Consider the following 5827-nt stretch of genomic DNA (forward strand, 5'->3'; position numbering starts at 1 on the left):
AACCCACTACATTTCTCCATTAGGCGTATCATAAAATATTGTTTGTTTCTGGTTACCCGACCGACCCTAATTTGAACCTGCCGACCCTAAAACTTTTTTTGTATATCCAAAAATGTTTTTTTAATATAACAACGATTTCCACGAAAACATTCCAAAACTATCACAAGCACTAATTTGGTGTCATTTAGGGGATAATCCTACTGTGTTTTCCGATTTGCGGATGTATATCGGTGGTTTTACTGTCGCAAATTTAGTTTTATTGGCGAACCGTTAGCCACGAAATGTTTTCTTCTAACAATTGATTGATGGAGTTACTTCCCTTCAAATTGAAATTCGGTAACTTTCGTGAGATATCAGGCGAAGAGTTGGAAAATAGTTTTCACGAATATATGCGATCTTTTCCGATTTACTCTACATCTAGCGTAGCGAGGTGTTCCGATTAATAATAATAATAATAATAATAATAATTATATTTAATGATTTACTCCAGCGACAAACTGGCCTAGCTTGTAGAAATTTAGTTACCTTCTGATAAACTAGGGGAGGGAATGTTTACCAATACTGATGGAGTTTACTGCCAAATCAAATGATTAAATATGTTAGTAAGATCTTGATGCGTTTCGTTATTTTTTGTAAGTGGTCACTGGGAACTTCGCGGGTTTCCTCTAAAAACAATGTCAGAATGACCATGTGTGACGTCCAATAGCTAATGATATTAAAGATAAAAATCAATGTGCTCTAGTGGCGACAGATAAATATAGAACCCTTCTTTTCAGTTTTCATTAAAGAAATTGTTGTAACTTATTTACTGGTTTCTATCCAATTAAGGTTCAACCAAGTCTTACCATGCCTTACTTCATTTCTAGGGAAAACACTGTGATGAATGGTATTGTTGGTTTGCATAATGCATTTCTGTACATGTATGCAGAGGTTATTTTGGATACCGGTAGTCAACACCTTTATTTAATATCCATAAATAAAATTATTTTCCAAAATAAAATGTTTTTCCTACCTACCTATCCTATATTTTTCCAGCATGTAATAGGAAGCAAGTAATTTTTTTGTTAAACAGACTGTGCTATGTCAATTTATCAGAACAGATAAAAATTTGCTTTTGTGAAGGGCCCTATATGTCCAGTACAGCAGTATGCCTGAATAAATTCATGTGATGTAACTAGTATCTACCTCAGAGTTTGACATGCACATTCAGAGCAAGTTGTTGTAGCACACGCCTGTCATGGGTGCAAGTGATAACATGCCAACTCTTCCGTCCATGACAAAAAATGTAATTAGTGCCAGATTATTTCATCTGATTAATGACAAGTAGCAAAACACCTACCCACTCACCCACTCATGAAAAAAAGTACCAGGTTGGCAAACAATTGTCTTGGTCAACAAAATAAGCTTATAGTGCACATGAATTTGGTGCAAGCTCAGTTCATATAAAAGGAACCGTGGACATTATGTATTCAAAGAACTGTACATTTGTAGACCTTTGTAAATTTACAATGAATCGATTAACAAGTAAAGCTGCCAAGGTAAAAACAATGTGTGTAGGTCTCATACAAATATCAGTCTATTTCCTAGCATGGGCTATAACCATAGTATTGAGAGGAAATCACTTCCTAAGCAGATTATGTGACAATATCAATAAAATGTTGTAGTTAAGTTTATTTCTACCTAATTTGATATAACCTAACATGAACCAAACACCTGCTTGAAAAAATATTTAGAATATATCAGTCTATCTTTGTTATTCTTATTAAACAAAATATACTTTGTATGAAAAAATAAATCTACATTGTGGATTCTACGAAAGACGAGTTTCAATTTTAAGAGAACTACAATGCAGTTGTAAAAGACATTTGGAAGTGAACAATATGTACATTTTAACATATATATAACACATTAACCAATTGTCAACCACTTACACAAATTAATGGTGCAGCCACACATTTTCTATATTGGGAGCACCCACATTGGAGGCAGGGGGGGCGGGGGTCATGCAACATGTACAAGTCGGCTAAATCCACTGTTATATTTCATCAATTCAGATACAGGCAAATATAAACAGTGGTAGGAAAACAAGAGGTGTGAATGGGGGGAGGGGGCCACCATGGGGAAGGGGTATAAAAAATGACATATCAAACTGTTCACTAGGCCCCATCCATATTTAAAAATGTAAATGCAGTATTCAAAGTGTTATAAAATACACTTTTAATACATTTTAAAGGAAGCAAAAAAAAAAGGAAAAATAATAATGCATCAATTGTTTTTCCTGTAGCTGCAAGCATGCAACAAATCCTTCTGGGTTTTTTTAAATGCATTAAGATTTAAAAAAAGAAAATTTCTGTGGATTTACCCACAAAAAAATACTAATTGTGCAACATAATATGTTTCAGTTTTATTATTTGGAAAAAAATAAATAAATCAGGGCTTGAATTGAGATTTTTAAAGCAGTAAAATATGGCCAGCTGTTGGTTTGTTTAATTAGGAGAAAAGAACCAAATATGGCTTGCTGTTGTTTAATTAGGAGAAAAGAACCGACTATGGCCTGCTGTTGTTTGTTTAGTTAGGAGAAAAGAACCGAATATGGCCTGCTGTTTGTTTAATTAGGAGAAAAGAACCGAATATGGCTAGCTGTTTGTTTAATTAGGAGAAAAGAACCGAATATGGCCAGCTGTTGTTTTTTTAATTAGGAGAAAAGAACCGAATATGGCCTGCTGGAAACAAGACAGCTCATTGAGGTGAGGGGAATAGACAGTTGGGGGAGTATAATCATGCTAATGTGTATCATACATTCGTAAACTAAATGCATACACTCAACTTGTGTTGGTGGTGAACAATTGATTAATGCAATTAAACATAACAATTTAACACAATACCAGTTTGTATACACATAAATATGTCAACGTGGTAAACAAATGACATGTTGTGCCGCACTGCAGCACATGGTCTACACACTTTGCTCTTGTTTGGTACGAATATCACAGAAACTACTATAACAACAACTAGTGGCCACTTGACAGGGGTCTGCAAGGAAGCCTAGGCAATTGGTTGGCAGCGTATCACGGCACTAAATAGGAAGTAAAGTATGCATGGCCTGCACTTAGATTTTAAAATAGCAGGTCAACACAAATACGTCTTGCTAAGAAAAATACATGACCTACTGAAAATAGGACGGTATATAGGGCGAAAGGAGGGTTTGGTTTTATATATATATATATATATATATATATATATATATATATATATATATATATATATATACTGTATATATGATATTTCATGTTTTTTGTCAAATATAATTTATATCTCATCGAGTGAAGTTTGCAATCATATTTCATGAGTTGCACTTGCTCAACGAGTGTGATATAATTGTAAAGTTCACTTGACGAGATATAAATCATATTTGACAAAAAACATGAAATGTTCTATTTATTATATAACCTTTGGCAATTCACCTTTATTTTTAAAATGCTAGCAGCAAAACAGTTCCGGCTTTCTTACAGTGAAGATAACACTTTCTACAGTGACAATAACTTTCTACAGTGACGATAACACATTTTAGAGTGAAATAGTGAAAGTTTCACTCTAAAATGTGTTGTCACTGAGTGACTGATAACACTTTTATTTTAAGATATTTCACTAAATGTTATATAATAAATATATATATTGATGAAATATTTAAAATATAAATAATGTTCAACATGATCCCTGGCTTAGCCACTAAGAGTAGTCACATGATCATGCTAACACCAGAGTTTTCATGACAATTTAAATTAAACGTTTTATCCTATTCCAAAGTTGTTTGCTAAATTTTGTATTAAATTAAGTTTTTGTCTTAATAAGTCAGTTTGAGAAATGCAAGTCAGAATTCAAGTTGTTTGAGAAATGCAAGTCAGAATTCAAGTTGTTTGAGAAATACACGGTTCACACTGGAACAAATTTTGGTTTAGCCAATTTTCAAATGTTGAATATTTCTTTGAAATTTATTAAAATGTTGTTAATTTAATTAATATTTTATTAGCCAAAGATTTAATGTTGTAGCCACTTTGGATAATTTGTCACTGGACAGGGTGAGCCCAGTAGAAGCAGCCTCTGCTTGGTTAGTTTGCACAAGTCATGTATATAATGAACTTTCAGGTCATGTGAAGCGTAAAACAATGGACACTGCTGTTAACGTTTCAGAGATTGTTATTTCGATCCCTGCTTATGAGCTGTTATTTCTAGATTGGTTTATCGTAGACAGGTTTATCAGGACTACACACGTTTGGTGGGGCGGTGACAGTACACTCAACAACATTAATTTTAAGGGCCGGTGGATATTTTCAGCATTTTTCTTGATGAATTTTGTTTTTGGCTTTACAAAGCATACAAAGATTGCATTTTCTTTTCAAACAGTAATCATTTATGATTAAAAGTTGCCCACATCAACTGGCCCTTGAGTAGTTTGTTGAGTATAATTATGAGCAGAAGCCTGTTCTGTTTACTCACAGGCTTGCATTGTAAATACATGTAACTTTTATCTGTGTAATACAAAAATAAACTTTGTAAATCTTATTTGACTCAGCATTTTTTAAAGTGATTGACCCGACTATTTCTAAAGATAGGTACCCTGTCATGTCACATAAAATTAAATTTAACATTTCACAAACACCAGGGGGACCGGTAACATGCTTGTAGGAACTGGGGGTACAAAACGCTGGTCTTTAATAGATATCATATATATGCGAGGCACTTTTGCCCCACTTCAAACGTCATGCCTGCAGGCCTGCATGAATACATTATTTAAAGGTTCGGTCTCAGAGTTTGCTGCCATTGTAAAATGCTTCTAACAGAGCTTCATTAACAACTAAGATGACATATTAAATATATTTTCTTGTTTAAAATACATTCAATGTGTTTCTTGTACATGCATTCCTAATGCTGAAACGTAATTTTACTGGATCCTAATAAATAAAAATTCACCTATGAAATTATTGGGAAGTAAATTCTAGTCTCTACTTCTGGTATTCACAAACAGCTGGCATATTATACTAGTCTCGTACATATTATACTATACTAGTCTTATACTAGTCTCATACATATTATATTATACTAGTCTTATACATATTATATTATACTAGTCTCATACATATTATACTGGTCTCATACATTGGCCATCACAAGAAAATGCATTTTATTTGTACTTCTAGTCATTGGAAAGTCTGTCGGGCAGAAACAGGTTACAATACCAGCAAACTTAAGAATGGTCTCTTTTGAACTGTTAATAATTGTGGAAAAAAACCCTGCTAAAGACAAAAATACTTTAGCCCTGTCTTTTGATAGTTGGACAATTTTCACTGAATGCAAATAATGCCAAATTATTTAATTTTATTTGGTCAGTGGTTTGTATTGGGAAAGAAGAAAAAAAAAAAAAAACCCCACCCAAGTGATCTATCAATCATTTGTGAATATTCTGCCTGTAGGCATGGCAATATGCACATAAAACACCACTTTCACTTCATATCTGTGGCCCAGCCACACCAAGAACTTGATACAGAGCTACCTATGTTGCTTTAACTAGCATTAGTGAATAGCATGCTTTCATGTCATAACCGCGGTGCAATAAATTACACATGCAATCAAAATTTTAAAAGTTAACAAGTGCACTTAGTTGAAACCTGAAAGAAAATTCGCACTGCAGAAGAAGAAGAAGAAAAAAAAAAAAACTGTGTGCAGGAAAAATGTAGGACACTGTACTGAGCTGTCGGCTGGCTGGAAGTTGGCCTCAATCAGCTGATCGCCTGGCACCGTGCCAAACAGTCAACACGACAACTTCTCG

General features: G+C 33.8%; 1 protein-coding gene across 1 annotated transcript in view; it reads right to left on the reverse strand.

The window, feature by feature from the left end:
* Positions 1 to 3590: 3590 nt before the first annotated feature.
* The window catches only part of LOC121389536 (transcription factor MafB-like), a 3742-nt gene continuing 1505 nt past the window's right edge, over positions 3591 to 5827 (reverse strand). The window contains exon 1 of the mRNA XM_041521202.1: positions 3591 to 5827. This exon is cut by the window's right edge and continues 1505 nt beyond it. The gene's annotated coding sequence lies outside the window, so the exon portion shown is untranslated.

Source organism: Gigantopelta aegis, chromosome 14, assembly GCF_016097555.1.
Source record: "Gigantopelta aegis isolate Gae_Host chromosome 14, Gae_host_genome, whole genome shotgun sequence".
NCBI classification, from domain to species: Eukaryota; Metazoa; Mollusca; class Gastropoda; order Neomphalida; family Peltospiridae; genus Gigantopelta; species Gigantopelta aegis.